Genomic DNA, 19660 nt, shown 5'->3' with positions numbered 1-19660 from the left:
ATTTTCTAAACTTTTTATAATTTCTTTGGTTCTCTCCACACCTCCTCAATAGAATAAAGATACAGAGATTGATATTCGCTGATAAATTGACTAAGTATTTTTTTATTTTTTTTAATATTTTTATAATGAAAGCTTACTACTATCCTTGAGATATGAAAATGATTTTGGCTTCTTCATCCTATTGTTCCAAAGTGTCCTCATCTTAAGTAGAAAAACAATAGTTTATTGAATCTGATGGAAATGCTTTGGGATTTGTCTGTATGAAAGTTGATAAAATTCACAGGTTCTAAATATTTTGAATGATGGAGGAGCCAATTACTGACCCTCAGTCTGAAGTTCTGAACCAACATCAGCTGAAGAGGTTTCAGAAAATGAGGACTTAGCGACCGAGATTTTTAATCATCTGTCTGCAAGTTCTCTTGCTCCATGTCTACGGGTATTAAAGTTATGGCTCTCAATCATCTCAAATCGAAAATTTATCCTCCCTCTTTGTCTGGGCTGTATTTGGTCCCTAGACAAACTGCTCAACATCCTAAGATTCATTTTCTTTCTTTCAAGAAGAATACATTTGAGGTAACTCCATTTGTTGCCTTTCTTAATTCCAAAGGTTTCCAAATCCTACAGTCTTGCAATGGACTATTGCTTTGTCGATTTGGGCTGTCACATTATGTGTGCAATCCCTCATTATCTAGATTAAAAGTCCTTCCTCACTGTTCATACATGGAAAAAGTTACACACTTGACGTGGCTTTTGATCCGTTCACTTCACCTGATTACGAGGTTATTTGTGTGCAAAAGCTAAGTAATCGGCAGTTATTTCACCAAATTGCAATCTATTAATCTGAAACTCGCCTATAGAGTCTCTTTCAAGAGGCTGTTGTTGCACCTAACAAGTTAGACTTTAATGACGGTGTCTTTTGCAATGGTGCAATTCATTGGCTGAAGAGCAAATCCAGTGGAGCATATCTTGACTTGAAGACAGGTATACTAAAAGATTTGGCACAGACTCCATGGCATGATGATTCAGAATACAAATTTAAATACTTTGGGAAATCCCAAGGGTGCCTACTTTATGCTGTTTCGCGTGCTATACTAAATGAATATGAGTTCTACCAGATGGAGGACTATTCTGGATGGGACTTGAAGATTCAGGTTAACCCCACTGTGATGATTGCTAAAATTCCAGCTATGCTTAGGAATTTTTTGCAGCATCCTATGTTCACACTGCTTCAATGTGACGTGCTGTACGTAAATCTTGCAGGAAGGGATGAAGGTGTGGAAATAGTGTTTTCAGTTCCTGGTGATGTTGTAATTAGGAATCTTAAGATTAATAATCACCTATTCATTCCAGATGAAATTTTTGGGGCCAGTGATGTAACCATATGGTACAAAATGTATTCAGTCTATGAACATTTTGAGACTTTATCTGTTATTTGATGCAGAGTATGTCAGTAAATCTGTGTATCTCCTTTGTGAAGTCAGTTTTCCAGATATCTCTATATGATTTTATTTGCTATGTACTTATTTTGTTTCTGGAATAGACCAATCTTGAGTTGAATTTATATTCATGATACTGTTTCTTGTAAATCTTTGGCTTCTTTTATTGGTGTTGATGAAATAATGTAATCATTGTTGGTCTTCTCTAAATGTATCTCTATATGCTGGCAGTTGAATCTTGATGCAGTGTTCAACATTATCAAAGAACATATATGAAGCAACAATTGCCACCCATCCGATTCCAGACAGATTTCTCTAACATCACTGGGCATATACAAGCACATGCCTATCTTTGGTGCCTCCTTTCCCCATTTGCTTTTCTGTGCACCGTGTCACCCCATTCTTTGCTATCAAAAAATATTCGTCATGAAACATCTCTGATCTCCCTTTTCCTTATAAGTATATATCATCCATCTTTCTTCCTTGATTTCGTACAACTATATATCAGTTCTGAACTATGAGTTCTAACCCTGCATTTGGCTATCATACCCTTCTACTGTCATTCTGATTATTAATTGATGCTCTTCACTATCCAACTAGATTAATGGATCATTTGATTCCTTTTTGTTACGACAGTAGAGAATGAAGAACAGTAAATATATGACCTCAATTAAGCAGCTCCAGAAATTATATGAACGGAAAAATGCTGTTAAGGTTGGATAAATGGAGAGGAAAATATTGTAACATTGTATAAATGGCATGCCTAAAATTGTCTACACCTTGCAGTTCAGGTAGGTGAGCAATTCTGCAGGTGCTGAGAATCTACTGACAATATTGCTGCTTGAGTCGCAAGCTGGAGTATTAAGAATCCTTTCTGCTGATGCGTATGCTCTCTCCTGTGGAATATTGGAAAGGTAAAATCATGCTGTTGTATGATGTCTGAAACTTTAATTCTGAATTTTACTGTATATTTTAAGCTGTGAAGGGATTCATCAATTTGTTACACATTTCACTATTGAATCTAGCTGATCGACAAGAGAAGATATAAAGAGAGGTATGCACACTTAATTAATCTCTTGATTATGCTTCTGATCGATCTGGATATTATTTGTTGATTTCTTAAACAAATGAACAAACTTAAGCTTGACTCCTTCCAAGCAGGACAGCTGCTTATTGCAGCAATCACTCATCGAAAGTCTTACATGTTATTGCAGAACGTTTTTTGTTTTTTGGATTTCACCTTTTTAATTGTTGTTTTATCTTGGCAGATGGACCGTTTAAATCTCTTTCTCAGATTTTTTTCTTTATAAACAGTTGACTTGGTATGTTTGGAAGAATTGCTCTTTCCTTGATGATATTTTTGTTGCCTAATTGTATGCTCTTTGGTTGCCCGGTCTTCATGCTGATGTACTTTTGATATTATTTTATTCTTTTATAAAATTTGGAAGCAGAAATGAAACAGACATGCTAAAAGAATAGAGGACTCCACATAGTATATCTTCGACAAAATCGAATTTCTTACTAGGATATGATAGTGTATTGAGTTGGGACTCTTTTCGTGATAATATATCAACTGAATTTATAGGGGAAATGGAAATAGGGATGTGTAGCAACCCCAATTTTGATCCATTGACCTTGAGTGGTGAATGGTGATGATGAGTACTTTTCTGCTGAGAGCAGCCTTGATATCGACTTACCAGCTGAGTTCATTGATGGCGATGATGAGTTAGCTGCCGGGTTCTACTTCTCTTTGCCTGATCTATGGCTTCCAGAATTCGATTATGAGCTAACTGAGCCCTTGTGTCCTCCCATGTCTGACCATGATTTTCTTCAGTTCTACTCCCTTGACCTTCGTGTATCTGGCCTTGTGTTGATTCCGAAACATTCACCACAAAGATCTCAATTTGAGTATGTCTCCCTCACACAAAGTCAGACCAAGGTTCCAGATATTTCATTTCTCAACAGCCTAAATCTTCATATATTACAATCTTGCATTGGTTTGCTCCTTTGTTTTTCTCAGTCATCCCAAAAATATTATATCTGCAATCTAGCAACTCAACACCCAGAGGTACTTCCGAATTTTGTTTCTGCGACCAACCATTTTGCTCTTAATCTAGCCTTTGACCCTTATACTTCACCTTATTACAAGATCATTTGTGTGCAAAAGCTAGAACTACAAAAGCCACTTCATCAGATTTCTATTTATTCCCGTGAAACTCAAACTTGGGCCATCTCAGGTAAGCCTTTTGTTGCACCCGGGGACATAGATTTCAGTGACGGGGTGTTTTGCAATGGTGCAACTCATTGGATGAGACGTACAACAATAGGTCTGTACTTCAATGTGGAAGAAGAGATTTTGACAAAAATGCCTAAGCCTCCACCGAAGGAAGGGTATCCTTTGGCTAGCTGTGAGTACTTTGGGGAGTCTCGAGGAGGAAGTCCTGGACGAAATTGGAGAGGGTCCAATTGGACCAGCGCAACATTAAAATAATAATATCTCGAATTAAAAATATAGGACAAACCAAAATCTGGTAAATACACTTTAATTTTTTATGGTGCTTGTTATTTAATTAGTCTTTTTGTTGATTTCAAGTTAATTTATTAATGTATTATACCTTCTGCTCTCTGATCTCATTCACGTCTTAGAGGCAGCCACTTTTTTCTTTCCTCTTTTAGGCTCCTCCGAGGACTCTGAGGAATCAGTAGCATAATCTGAACTAGAGTAACTGCTTTCCTGCTCATCGTCGCTTTGATCATGTTGAGCTTTACAACATTGGTTGCATTGAGGTTCTTCTTTTGTAGCATTCTTTGTTGTATTAACTGGTTGAACAGCCATCACCTGCCTCAAGTTCCTCTGCAAGTATAGTGCACATTTTCCTTTCTATTAATTCATATATTAGTCAAAATATGAGTAAACGTATAATTCAACAGAATTTAACAAGAACTTACCCCCCATCTACCTCTACAAGTGACTTTCTTTCCCTTGCTCTTTGTCATTAAAAAAGAATTTTACACAAAGCAAACCTACACATACCAAGAATTTTACCCCCCATCTATGTCGTTGCATCACCAGAGTTGTCTTTTCTGGAGCTCTTTGAGATGAAGGAAGATTACAATGGGTGGTTTCTGAGGAGTTTGATTGATTTAAAGGCTTTAGCGAAGATTTTTCCAATTATGGCTCGTAGGTCTAGCAACCCTCATCCTTTCTTACCGCGCTATGAGTGTGATGTGCTGTCTGTTGTACAGGGCCATGATGATGAAGATTTAGAAGTTGCGCTCTCAATTCCTGGTGAAGTCATTACTTACAATCACGAGAAGAGATCTGCAAAAAAAGCTGTGTGACTTAAACTTAAGGCCATATGAACGAGCAGTGTGGTATAGAGTTTATTCTTCGTATCAACTACTTTAAAAAATTGCAGTCGAACTTCCCTTTGTACCTTAACCTCAACCATGCTTCATAGTCATATCATACCGAGTACACATTTCAGTCACAGGAAATGGTGTCTAGCACTCAGACGTGAATCTGTAGTGTAGAAAAAAAGGGTGAATTGAAGCACAGACAATCAAGAAAAATATGTTTTTTTTTTTTTTTTTAATTACACATATTTTATTGATATGTCTTGATTTTATTTAAATGTGCGCTTGTGTCCCATTAGTTTTGCCTTGTTTTTGTTCATCTTGAATAATTTTCATGTATACTACAGTATGAAGTTTAACTTTTGGTTTATGTAATTTTATTGGTATCTGTCTTCAGAAAATATACCCTGTATTCTCAACTAGGCATAGAAAAAGTTTACTACATTTATCTCTGTCAACATTAGGAGTGAACTACAATGGACATTGATACTTGAGCGAAGTCGTCTACGTATAGATCTCATTCTTTTGGTAGCTACCAGCAATCGCTGCAGTGGCGGAGCCAAGATTTCTTCTTCGGGGAGACAAATTTCGAAGGTAGATGTTTCGACAAAAATCTAAAGAAAAAAATTGAAAACATAAATTGATTAATATTTATCTGAAATCACATTGACAATTATTCTGGCAAAAGAGGAGTAAAACAAACTTCATTGTATATTAAGAAAATTAGACAACAAATGAATAAATTTATGTTTGTAAACCCAATTCCAAGTTATATATGTAATTCAATAATTAATAAATACGAATCAATGCAATTACCTTATCATTAAGTTAATTAAATAGTTTGTTTCAAAAAAAAAGTTAATTAAATAGTTAAAAATAAACACAACTTTCTCAAATCAATCATATTATTACAAATGTTGAAATGTACTATATATAAATAAAATTTAAGATTTAGGGAAAAAAAAATAAAATAAAAAAAGTTGTTAAACACTGGAGTAATCCAAAAAGCTGTAAAATGTTAGATAAGGTTTCGAACCTAAGACCAATAATAAGGCATATTCACAAGGCAACCACTAGACCATAAGACCATAAACATATATTGTGATATTTATAGTAAGCATTTTTTATTTATCGAGTTAAACTGTATATTCTTAAATTAAAAAAAAAAAAAAAAAATTGAAGATGGGGAACAGATGTTCCCCCATGTTCTAACGTGGCTTTGCGACTGAATCGTTGTGGGTTTACAATATCTGATGAACTTTTTAGAGTTTTTGTATATCCAAGCAAAGTTGATGAGTCTACTTGTCTAGTGTATTCTTGAGCCACATTAATCTCAGCTTGGTTAAAGCTTGGTCCGAGTGTGAGCTAGAATAAAGACTTGAACGAGTAAGGTTGGCTTTAGAAGCTCATGAGCAGGCTCAAATATAAAAATGAAATTTAATACTATAGGTTGCTTTTATATCTCATTAAATCATTTATGTAGTAATTTTTTTGAGTTGCATGACTTTATAGTTTATACATTAGTTGTGCGCTACAAAACAATATAGAGCTTTGCTACTATCTTCTCCTTTGACTTTTTTTTGTTACTTTTTTAGATTAAACTAGTGAGTGACCCCGAATTGCTATTGTTGTAGATGTACAATTGATAAATTTTTTACAAGGCTTTTTAAAACTGCAATTGTCATTGTCAAACCAAAATTGAATTATTCTTTGAATATAGTTTTTTTATTTGTCAATTGAACCTTGTGGTTTACACTTATATGAATATTTTTCCATACAAATAATATAGTTGATCTTGGTTTAGGCCCTATTCTTTTGAGTTTCTGGGCAGAGCAGGGGTCAGCAGAGCAGATTTCAGCAGAGCAGAGCAGAGCCGAGCAGAGCAGATTTCAGGATAGCAGAGCAGAACCGAGCAGAGCAGATTTCAACATTATTATTATTATTATTTCATTATCATTATTATTATTAAGTGCGTATACCATTGATTTAGGTGAGTGAAACATAAATAAATTTATACCATATTTAACATATGTTAACAGTAGAAAGATAAAAGACAACGGTTTACTTATATTTATTTCACAAAAATTTTAAAATAAAATGATTTAATGAATAATAATAATTTTACTTATAAATATGTCTTAATCATATATTTTTAACCCTCAAAATAATAATGATATACAAAGTACTATTTGAAAACAACCTAAGCTCTTTTTTTTATTCTTAAATTGTATGGAAAGATTTGAAAAATAATTCAACTCAATGAACTAACAATCAATACCCACATCAAATGTTTCTACACATTGTGATTCTAATATCAAATGTTTATAAAAAGAAATTGTTATTATTATTATTTATTTATTTATTTGAAAGAATTGTTATAATTATTAGAAATTATTAATTAATAATATTATTAAATATTAATTCTTAATAGTTTGAATTATTAAATATTATTATTGATAATAATTATTATTATTATTATGATTAATAAAGATTAATTATTATAATATTAATAATTATTAAAATTATTTTTAATATTAATAATTATTAATAATTATTTTTAATATTAATAATTATTAAAATTATTTTTAATATTAATAATTATTTTAATTATTCAAAATAATAAATTATTATCATCAATACAATATTAATTGTTATTATTGAATATTAATTATTATTTGAAAATAGAGCAGAGCAGATTTCTTTTGAGCAGAACAGAGCAGAGCAGATTTGATTTGAGCAGAGCAGAGCAACTCTAAAGAACAGGGCCTTAGAAGGTTAAATAGTCATTTGTGTTATAAGAGGTTGAGGGTTCGAACCTCCATATCCATATATATGGAGTAATGTTAGCTGCTTGGGTGATGTGGCATTATGAGATGCTGGGAAGATGACGTGGCGCAACAAAATAACCACTACGTGGCACATCGACGTTTTTAGGGACGTCTTTTAATATATTAGTATAAATAAGACAAGTAAAATGAGACAGTGAAAGTATAATTTGATCTTAATTTATAATAAAACTACACATCACCGTGACGAATCATCGTGATCAAAGTGTCTTTCTTTTCAAATGCAATATTTCGAATGGGACAAAAGGACCTCATTTGGCTAGCTCCAAAGATGATAATATTTTAAGGAAAACTTGTACCATGGTATGTATGCAGTTATGCAAGTTCAGATTTGAGACTTCTTACAAAATTGTGTTTTCGTCATTAGCACCAGTGCACCACTAAACTACTTCGATACCATTACTGCAATAAACAAAATTGCTCTTTGAGCTGATTTTTCCATCTAAATATTTTAATCTCATTAATTAATTGGTATAATTCTTAAAAAATTGTCATGAGATAAGGAACAATTGTTAGTTAATGAGATTGGCCTACTAATTAAAGTTTTATCTTTTTGGATGTATGTCATGTATCCACTACCACTATGACGCTAGAAAGAAAAGGGGACATGGGGGTCCATAATAGTACTGACTAGTGACTACTGACTACTGACTTATTTATTTACACGTTTCTTCATTCCATCCATTGATGAAACTTTTTTTTTGAAACACCATTGATGAAACCTTTAAAGTGTTTCAAGCTTTCAATTATACCTGAAATTATAAACAAATAATAACCCAATAGTCACTCAAGACTGCGACTTAAATCAAGACTGTATTTACACTTACAAAAGGGTAAATTTGAACATGGTGAATATAGTGGTGGTCTTTACAGTTCATACGAAACTCAAACGATCGAAGCCAAAATAAGACTTCAAAAATATAGTGGTGGTCTTTACAGTTCATACAACTGCAAATTAGGCTAATAGGAATATTGTTTCAAAAACATCTCACCAAATGAAGGAGATTACTTCAAGTTTAAGTAAATTGCTATTGAATCAATCTCCCCTCTTTCGCTTTGAAAGAGGGAAAAGGATCACTTCCTTAATGCTGTCAGAGGCGGTGAGCAGCATTACCAGACGATCAACGCCTATCCCCCAGCCTGCACAGGGAGGAAGGCCATGTTCCAGAGCACTAAGAAAAGTCTCGTCTACAGTAGCAGCTTCCTTGTCTTTCTTGTCTTCATTGTTCCCTTGTCTTTCTTAACCTGTGAACACGAAGCAATTTCATCACAATGCAAGAACAAGTAACTCTGGTTTACTAGTAAGACAGAGCGCATGCAAGAGATAATAGTGCCTTAATTAAAATCCAATGACCAGCAAGGCAAACACTCAGGGCCTGTAGTTCAAGGAATTCTAGGTAGATGTGACAGAAATGGGAAATAAGTGCGCTGAAATAAGGACAGCAACAAAAGTGTGGGAAAAGGAAATTAAGGGAGTGGTATGGCTGTGCAAGATACTTTCCAAACAGCAACACAGTAGCAAAACAAGAGTATATAAAGCTGAATAGCTAAATGGGTTGAACCCAGAGCAACCAGTCAACCTAAAACTAATTGTTTAGTTAATCTTTCAAGTATTGGGTTTGGCTAATTATACAGATTAAGGTAACTTCTGGGGGAAATTATGAGGTTACTATTATTATCAGCTGTCTGAGAGAAACATGCAACACTTTAGGCTTAATTAATTATACCAAGCAACAGAAACTTGGTCACAAGTACGAGTCCAAGCATCAGCATTTGGTGGAGTTGCGTTTTCCCTTCACGAGTTTGATCAACAAAGCAAACAGCAGATAATTTGGATTAGCATGATTTCTTGTGTGTTCAAAGTAGCAGCTAATTGGGTTTTATGGAATCAAGGTAACAGCTTATTTAAGCTTTTCATGACTAATTAGCATAGTTAGTTATGAAAGTTGCCTTAGTTATTTTTTTTTTTTTCTCCAATCATTATCAAGAGTCATAACATATGTTGCTTGGCTTTACTAAGCCTAAGCCAGGTTAATTGGCTGATTGTTTCCATAAATCAATACAAGAGACATCTATTCAACCATTAAAATGCTTTTTATCAAGCGATTCAATTAAAAGAAACCTTGTTTGCAAGATACCTTGCAAGCTTATTAATCAACAAAATGAATATTAGGCAAATACTTAAAAATCTCAAATTATATCCCTTAGAGTTGACTTATCCTCATGGTAAATGGAGGGTATGCCCTCATAGTTGGTTTAGTATTGTACTTCATATTAAACATAGTCTGAATTTTGAGTTTTAGTCAGAGTATATATCAATTCACTCAAGACACACTAAGGTATTTTATGTGTCTCCAGAATACATTCTATCAGATGATAAATTATCAGAACATGTGATTCCTAAAAAGCAATACTTCTAAATTTTCTGCATGTTGGTCTTTTTCCTGATCATCTTCCCTCTTATGAAACAAAATAATCAGCATAATACAAGCAATGAATTACATTGCATCAGAATAACAAGACCGATCATATGCCATATACCTTAAGTCTTAACGACAATGACTAGCATTAATGGCCAAACACCACTGACTTTATTCCAACAAGACCAAAGAGATAACATGGAATAGCTAGTGACTAATATAAATTCCAAATTATTGACACCCATAACAATCAAGGAGACACAACATAAAACAAATAAATCAAATAACCTGTTCTAAAGTTATAGGCAACACAGACATCCATCAAATAGATATGTTAGTCTTAGCAACAGGTTACTTTATCTTCTTTCTTTGAGGGATTTTCATCCTAGTTCAAATAAATTGTATTTTCATTATCATCTCAGTCCCTGACAATTGCTAAATTTGTCATTCTCCCTCTATGCTGAACAAATATTAGGCATTAACTAGTGTACCTGATTATTTTTTAGATATGAGAATAAAAACTAAATAAAATTCATTGTAAGAATCCATTGTAAAACACTTATAAACTAGTGTACCTGATCAGTGAATTGCTCACGCTGAATCACGGGGTCATTTAATTCTCAACGTAAAAAGCTCAGTGAAACAAGAACTTTGAAAAATTTCAAAAATAGCCAGACATTATACTCACTAACCTGGAAATCCAGTAATGCCTACAATATCACATCGCTTGACAGATTGATGAAAATTGATAAACTCTGTTTCTTCCAGATTAGAAATACTGCCAACAAACAAAGAAAAAAAAAGTAAATGTAGAGCCAGTCAAAAGAAGTTATGCATGCTACGCCAAGCATACAGCTATTCAGTTTACAGTGTATACCTAGCATCAGCCATTATCTGTGTTTTACCACCAACATCATGAAGATCGTAGAAAATCAGCTTAGACGAAATTGAACGTTTAGTCATTATCCTTCCAGCTAAAGACACTTCGACGTCCAGACGATCGTCATGGTTCAGCACTTTATCCTATCTATCAGTAAACTCCAAAATGCTTATTCTCCCAGCAGGGAACTCATGCGGATAGGGATTGATTCCGGATGACTTTTGCTCAGCCAGGAACGCCAGCCTGTTCGCATAGTATTTCTGCAGTCAACAAAAGCAAAACATTGCAATTGTTTGTTATTTCTACCAACTGGATCGATAATAACAGTAACTAAAGTTCCAATTGCAAAAATTAACTTTCAAGTTTCAACACAAACATATCGAATGACCAAATGATTAATCATCCTACCAATAAAATCAGTACAGATCAAGAATCAACAGTACGTAAATGAACTAAAAATTTAGTACTCTAAAATAATTGCATTTTCGCATATGTCCACACAAATAATGTTCAATTTACTACATACTCCGTATTAAGCATCCTGTTTTACAAATTTGTGGATTATTACCAATAACGAGTAGATCACATTTCTAAACAAACAACAGTATATAATTAAATTTTTTATCACTTCGACTGCAAATTTAGAAGCATAAATGCTCCAAAAATACGTTGATATATTCAAATTTCAGCAAAAATAAATTCCGGATAATCATCAACTTATTACATTAACATGTAAACAACAAATTGCACCAAAAAAAAACACGTAAACAACAATAATAACTCAAAATTTTCTCATATTTCAGCCCATAAATGCTCAGATGAATAGCGTAAGTAGACGTGATTAATAGAAATAAACGTATAATCAAATTAAAAACAACACACATCCTTTCAATTACACTTCATCTAAATAGGATTTAAGATTATCATCAACTGGAAACACACGTTTATACGAACAATATAATGGATCATATACAAATTTGAACAAAACAATGTTTAGATAATTACGTAGAACAATCACATTTAATTTAATTATTTAGGTCTGATTATCAAACTTTGAACACTAACCTGAGTCTATTGTTGATTTTTAGAGAGAGAAAGTGCAGAAATCCAGACTTCACATAGAGATTATATACATTATTCCTAGTTAATCACATTTAACAACTAGTTAATCAAATTTAATTACTAGTTATTCCTAAAATTTGAACAAAATTTTTTAGATAATTACAAGTTAATCACATTTAATTTAATAATTTAGGTTTGATCATCAACATATAAATTTGAACACTAACCTTAGCTTCGTTAATCGCCATTGATGATTTGTAGAGAGAGAAAGTGAAGAAATGCAGAATTTCAGAGGGAATTTTTTTTGTTTTTCTTGACGAAGAATTAAACGTGACAGAGAAATTGCTATGACATGCTCCTCTATATATACACACGTATATTCTACATCCTACTTAATAGCAAGTGACAAGCAACCCTTTTAATTCACTTTTTCCACGTCATTCCTCCCCTCAATTGTTTTTAATTTTCTTTTTATTTTTCTTTTAAAATAAAAATAAAAATAAAAAATAAAAGAGCACTGCATCATGGCCTCAAGCAATGATGATAATAACCTCTATCTTACACTTCAACATTGCAAGCACTACACAACATACAACTTTATAGTATAGCCCTATGATAAATCAAAGCAATCATACAAATAAATAAATAAATGATTGATACTCGAATTCATGGGTATGGAAACATATACATTGGCGAGTGTGAAAACCGAAAATTATTGTTTGAAAATTAACCGAGAAAGTACCTATTTGCAATATGAGACATTGTTACGAAGAGGCTTCTCCACAAGAACATGATGAGGCTTAGGACGGGCAATAAAATCCTTAAGAATTTGATGATCGGTCATATTTGGAGATGACACTATCAAGGAGGTGTACATGTGTGAGAATGAGACCATGGTCCATGTCGTGATTAGCCAAGGCCTTAATGTGAAATTAAGGTGTATCCAACCTCACGCAAATAAAAATTAACGTGAGCAAAGCATGCTCCTGCCCACAAAAAAATTGGGTTGGTCCATGTGTCATACTTGGCTTGGATATCTTTGTCCTAACCCACGACATGTCGATTGTGTAAGGCTTTGGTCCATGTCGTGCTTATGCGCTTAGCCAAGCCTCTTAATATGTAACTAAGAGGACAATTATATAGTTTTAACCACCATGGCAAAATATTCACTTGCTATCAAACTTTAAAAGCTACAAATAAAAAAAGATACAGTATAAAAAGAAGTTATGACATGAGTCATTAGCAACGTTGAATTCATGCTGCAAATATTTTCATCAATGTAGAATATTTTCATTCTATTACGGAGTATCTCATTAAGAATTAGTACAAAGTTAAATAGAGGAACAACTCTTACACGGAATAATATGAACCACATGTTCTTACAACCAATAAAAAAAATTGGATAACTGTCCTAAAAATCCTTCTACAAACATTTACTCCGTATTAAATAGGACAAAATGGCAACAATCCCTTAAATCTTATTCCCTCATTTCCAACTTAAACGTGTGGCAAGAATATTTGTACGGAGATTTAGGTGATAAGTTTTTGTTAATTTATCTATTATATTTTAATAAAAAAATATAGATGTGATGACAAATATTGGATAAAAATTTTAATTGAATGAAAGAGAATGTGGTACCTAAGCTTTTGGGAGTGAGAAAGATATTATTAGGTTCATGTTACAAAATGAAGCAGATAACAATAATGTATCGAATGAAAGGAAGGCATTACAAAAATAAAGGCAAACATTACCATTTACCAACATCATTGGACTGGTTTGATTGAATCGAGATAAATGTAACACAATTTCACATGACTATATTAGGTAGTGTTCTCTTCACGTGTATTTCATTTATCTTATCTTATTGGCCCGGGATTTTTTTTATCATAACTTGTTAACCCATATTTTATCTGAACTTAATAACCCATATTTTATCAGAACTTATTATCCTTATTTTATCTTATCCTATTAGACCTTATTATAGGTTTTATTGAAACTTATTATCCATCATCTTATCTTATATATATATATGAGCTTTATTAGACTTTATTAAAATTTATTTTAGTTGTAAGATTAACTTGGCCTCAAATAAAAATAAATGTTTGAATTATTTTTCTGTAATTTACTTGTATATATATTGAAAAGTTGGTATCCAATTTTTGACTAACGACTTGAATTGCCTTTAAAAGATGTTACAACTCCTTTTGCATGCCCCCGGTTTACAGTAATTTTATTGTACATCGAACATTTTTACGAAAAAGTGACCCTTTTTCTTTATAAAAGTGACCCTTTTTCTTTACAAAAGTGACCCTTTTTATTATAAAAGTGATTCATATTTTCACAAAAGTTACCCCTTTTTTACAAAAATGACCCTTTTTTTCCACAAAAGTGACCCTTTTTCTTCACAAAAGTGACCCTTTTTTTCACAAAAACAGAGTATTAAAATAAAAAAAATAAACACAAAATACAAAGGTTACCCCAATGGCTCTACTTTCATCCCGTATCTTTATCTCTCCTCAAAACTAAACATTTCCACCATTAACAAACCTTCAAATTCTCTCTCCTCCATCAAAACCTCAACCCCCTTCTCCCTCTCCGTTACCAACTGCAAGCCCTCATATTTTTCCCTTCATAGTTGTCGTCATCGTCACCTCTGCCGCCATAGTCATCACCACCTCCGCCGCTGCCATGTTTGCCACCATCAAAGTAGATGAGGCGAAATGATAAAAACCCACAATAAGGTATATATGCAATTGGGGTCGAGGTATTCGGAGTTGTTGTAATTCCGGACTTCAAACTCGACAAATCGGGGGATGGGGGGAGGTCAGAAGCGCAGGAATCAGGGGATTGGGATGGTTAGCAAGGTCGAAATCGGAGGGGGACGCCGGATTCTTAGGAGAAGCTAAGGGAGTGGCGACAGGAGTGGTGGTTTGGCAGTTGTTGGTTGTCCCAACTTCCGCCATTCACTAATTTACTGAACACCGGCTTTTTTTAAAAATTTGTGAAGATGTTAATAACGTGAGTTTCCAAAATTTTAGTAATACATCAATAAAAAGAGAGCAAAAAAAAATAAAAAAAATTATTTACATAAATATGTTAATCAATCAATGTTCAATTTTGATTTTCGTATTATAATTATTATTTGTCTAGCTAAGATCTTAATTTTTAAAATCATATGTTGTTATTGTTGAAACGATCACTGATGCAATAATTGCTCTATTATCTTCATCTATATATCACAATGCATAAAGTTATTTAAAACACAATGTAAATTATGTATTACTAAATTAGAATATTCAATATTCAATTATTTATGACTTCATAATATAAGATGTTTTGGAATTTTTTTTTTTTTTTATTAACAAGGAAAATTTGTGAATTACTACCTCAAAAAAGAGGCATTTGTGAATTACTACCCCTAAAAAAAAGGTTTGCTAATTACTACCCCTAAAATCAATTAATTATACCGATTACTACCTTCTCCTCTTTTCCGGTCACTTAACCTTACTAATGACATCATTTTCCGGCCAAATTATAATTAGTGACTTTTAAATCCTAATTAATTAAATAAACCCTAATTAAATTACCACTTATATATCCACCTTCACACCACCATTGCTCCATCTCCGGCAGCCCCTTTACCCTATCCCCACCACCAGAAATTCCCCCTTCCCTAGCCCCACCACCGAAAATCCACCTGTTACCTTTCCCCCACCGCGAAACCCATCCCCTTCGTTTCCCCAACCCCCAATTATCGTCCTCCACCTTCCCGTAACACCTGAAAACTATCTTATTTCCATCCATAACCCTCAATTGCTTCCCCCTCCTTTCCCCAAACCTAGAAATTAAACAGCCTCCAGCTCTTGCTTAGCCCCCGATAACAGCCAATTCCCTTTCGCCAACCCCTATAATTGTCCTCCATCCTTTCCTTAGCCGCGAAAGCCGCCTCCATTCCTCAACCCAAAACCTCATTTCTTTGCGTTCATGGTGTTTGGTGGTGGAGGGGGGATGGCCTATGGTGTTCACCGGGGGGGGATGTGGGTTTGTGGTACACGATGAGGGAGGGGAGTTGCCGCCGGGAGAGGAGGGGGTTTGGTTTGTGGTAGGTGCTCGCCGGAAAAGAGGGATAGGTTTTAATTTTTAAATTAGGATTAAAATGATTAAATTAGAATTAAGATGACAAATGACGTCATTAATGAGTTAATTAGTCGGAAAATCCACTTAGGTAGTAATCGGTACAATTTATCACAATTAGGGGTAGTAATTAACAACTTTTTTTAGGGGTAGTAATTCACAAATGCCCCCTTTTTAAGGTAGTAATTAACAAATTTTCCTATTAACAATCTATGTAGCATCTATTAATCTATATAGATTTTTTTTTTTAGGAAAATTAATCTATATAGACAATACAAAGTGTATGACCAAAATAATTATATTTTTCATATTGGGTACGGTGTATATTTCTTTTACTTCTTTATTTATTCTTTAAGCCATCAATCAATATATATACTATATACGTACTAGGGCTTGTTCACTTCAGTTTAATTAATTTCAGTTCATTTAGTTCAGCTCCAATCAATTCAGTTTAGTTTAATTCGTTCAGCTCCTAATTTTCTTCTCTCATAAAATATTCATTTCAGCTTAATTCAGCTCAGTTCAATTCAATTTAGTCCAGTTCAGCTTCAATCAGCTCAGTTCAGTAAATGTGAACAGGTCCTAAGGGGTTGTTTGGTTAACAAAATAAAATGGAGGAAGTGAAAATTCATGAGATTTTGTAATTTAGGTAGTTGTTTGGTTGACACAAAAAAGCAAAAATGGGGGAAGTTGAATTCATGTGAATTTTCACTTACCACAAAATGTAGGAAGTAAATTACCTAGCCCACCTTGGTCATTCAAAATTCATGGGAATTCCATTGTACAACCAAACAACTTAAGGAAATTCCTAGGAATTTCTTTTGGGAAATAATTTCCCATGAAATACCACTTCATATGGGAATTCATTTCCCATGTCAACCAAACGAGGCCAAAGTAACCATTAGCATTCTCCCAAAAGTACACATGTTATTTCCACAACAAAAAATTTCTCGCCAAAACTTTTTTTTTTCCTTAAAAAATAATAAGAGAATTGTTATTAAAAAACAAAAAAGAATATATATACTCCCTCTATCCCTTTATTAGATGCCTTTTTCTAGCATTTATTATTACTCACATAATAAAAGACACATCAGCAATAACACGTGTCATCTTTTGATGTGTCCTTAATATATATTTTTTTAAAAAAAATAATTTGTTAGTAAGAAACAAATATTTTGCATATAACTATAGCAATATATATATATATACTTACTTATTCAATATTCTAGAAGATTTTACATATTTTCCCAAAAAAGCAAACATTTAAATATTGATATATCCTTAAAAAAAAAAGTCAAAAATGTATATATAGAATATACTTACTTAGGGCCTGTTCTCTTCAGCTTATTTTCAGTTCAGTTCAGCTCCAATCATCGATTTAGATCAGTTTAATTCCTTATTTCCTTCTCTCATAAAAAAATTCAGTTCAGTTCAGTTCATAATTTCATTTTCTCATAAAATATCCAGTTCATCTCAGTTTAGTAAATCAAACATGCCCTTACACTGTATTCTAGAATATCCCATATATTTTTCCAAAAAAGACACACTATGTAGTAAAATAATAATGGCAACTAATAAAATCATCGTTTGATATATGATAGCATGTAATATTATAGCTGACTTACATACAAAATCTCATGTTTTGAACATCTGAATGAAATATTGGCTATTACTCATACTACAATAACTTTTGTAAGATATATTCTCTTAAATAAGTTAACAAATGAGATTTTATTATTATTATTTTTTATTGTACGCATCTTCAAGATATGATTTACTTAGTATCATCATGGTTGTATCAATTGATATACTACATTTTTTTTTTTTATTTAAATATCATATTTAACTTTATAGTTTATTTTAAACTAATGATAAGATTCTTTCAAAAAAAAAGAAGCTAATCATAAGATAATTTAAATTAACAATTTAAAAATATTTTATTTACTACCTCCGCTTCATAAAATCTGCAACAATTTTCTAAAACGGAAGCTACACATTATGTGCAACAAAAAAAAAAACTTTCCTAATATAGTAAAGTTTTTGTGTGAATTTACCAACATACCCTTACTTAACTTAAATAAACCACCTATTAACTTATTATCCTAAATTAATCAATTCATAATTAAAAACCTATCCCATATTCTCTCTCCTCCCTCACAGCCCACATCCACCACCTACATCACCAACTTTTCTCTCTCATCCCTCTCAACCACCAGCAACAACACTTTTCTCTTTCTTCTCTCTTCTCTCACAACCACCACTCCCTCACCACCACTCAGTTCCAGTCGTCGCTAAGTTTTTTCCCTTATTAAAGTTGCCGCCCCTCTTGATGGTCAGATTGTGGGGGTGAGGTGGGGTTTCTATTCTTGATGGTGGTGAGGTGGGGTTTCAATTCGTTAGTGGTGGTGAGGTAGGTCGGGTTTCAATCCCCTCGATTGTCGCGCCCCCCCTCCTCCTACTCTCCACTTTGTCACTGGCACTTTCTCCTCCTCTGGTCAAAGCCGTCGTCTCCTTTCTTCCCTTGTCAATGTCGCCACTCCTCCTTGTGGGTAAGTTTGGTGGCTGCGAGTTAGGTGGAGTTGGGGTTTTTTGTGGTTATGGTGCATGGGGGGTTTCGGATTTTGGTGGTGGTGCGTGAAAGGGTGGTTACACGGTGGGTTTTTGGTGGTTGTGAGTTAGGTATGGTGGGTTTTGGGCATGCTTCGGATCTTGTGGTGGTGAAAGGGGTGAGGTTTTGGTTCGTAGTGTTAGTGAGATGGGGTTTTGATTGGTGGTGATGAGGTGGGGTTTCAAATCATAGTGGTGGTGAGGTGAGGTTTTAGATCTTGGTGGTGGTGGGGTTTCGGGATTTTGTTCATGGTGGGGTTTCTTGTGATGGCGGTGTTAGTGGTGGTGTGAGTTAATTGGTGAGGTTGGTTTTGGGTGGTTATGGAGGGTTTCAGATCTGAGTTGTGGTGAGAGTGATTACAAGATGCGGTGTTAGTGGTGGTGCGAGTTGGCTGGGACGGTGGTGTAAGTTGGCTAGTGTGGTGTTAGTGGTGCTGCTGGTGGTTGGTGCGAGTTGGTTGGTGTGGTGTTAGTGGTGCTACTGGTGGGTGGTTCGAGGAGAACATGGCAGTTGGTGGTGGACTAGTGGTGGCCCTTGATTAATTAATTATCCTTTCTTTCTCTCTCCTTCCCTTAATCACATACCCTTCACTTTGTTAATCAAGCTTTATCAAATTTTGTCTAGGGAAACGTGCAGCCAAGTTTGTTGCAGGTTTTATGAAACGGAGGTAGTATTTAAAGTTGTTGTTATTAATAAAATAATAATTAATTAAGAAAAAAATATATAATATAGATTATATTATGCAAAATCACACACTCAACTGGATCTTACAGATCCCGTTCATTCATCACATGATTGATCATAGAATAGATTCTCTTGAAACGAACCAACCTAATGCCTATACTCTTTATAGATTTTATATGGCGGTTGGACAAAAGACCGACAACTCGACTTGTGTGTGGCTGGGCATACCGTG

General features: G+C 33.8%; 1 long non-coding RNA gene and 1 pseudogene across 2 annotated transcripts; one reads left to right on the top strand and one right to left on the bottom strand.

The window, feature by feature from the left end:
* Positions 1–3026: 3026 nt before the first annotated feature.
* LOC145569306 (F-box protein At5g07610-like) lies at positions 3027–4845 on the top strand (annotated as a pseudogene).
* Positions 4846–8442: 3597 nt separating this feature from the next.
* Positions 8443–13129, bottom strand: LOC145569305 (uncharacterized). 2 transcript variants are annotated; one of them, XR_014096088.1, is made up of 4 exons: positions 12744–13129; positions 10937–11199; positions 10752–10837; positions 8443–8884 (listed from the first exon to the last, which is right to left on the bottom strand). It is a non-coding gene; the product is annotated as an uncharacterized LOC145569305 (long non-coding RNA). The 2 variants fall into 2 exon arrangements; XR_014096087.1 differs by lacking the exon at positions 12744–13129 and adding an exon at positions 12229–12326.
* Between the last annotated feature and the right edge of the window lie 6531 nt (positions 13130–19660).

This window comes from Chenopodium album, chromosome 11 (genome assembly GCF_948465745.1).
Source record: "Chenopodium album chromosome 11, dcCheAlbu1.1, whole genome shotgun sequence".
NCBI classification, from domain to species: domain Eukaryota; kingdom Viridiplantae; phylum Streptophyta; class Magnoliopsida; order Caryophyllales; family Amaranthaceae; genus Chenopodium; species Chenopodium album.
Note: the sequence above shows the minus strand (reverse complement) of the source record. Positions and strands in the feature narration are given on the sequence as shown.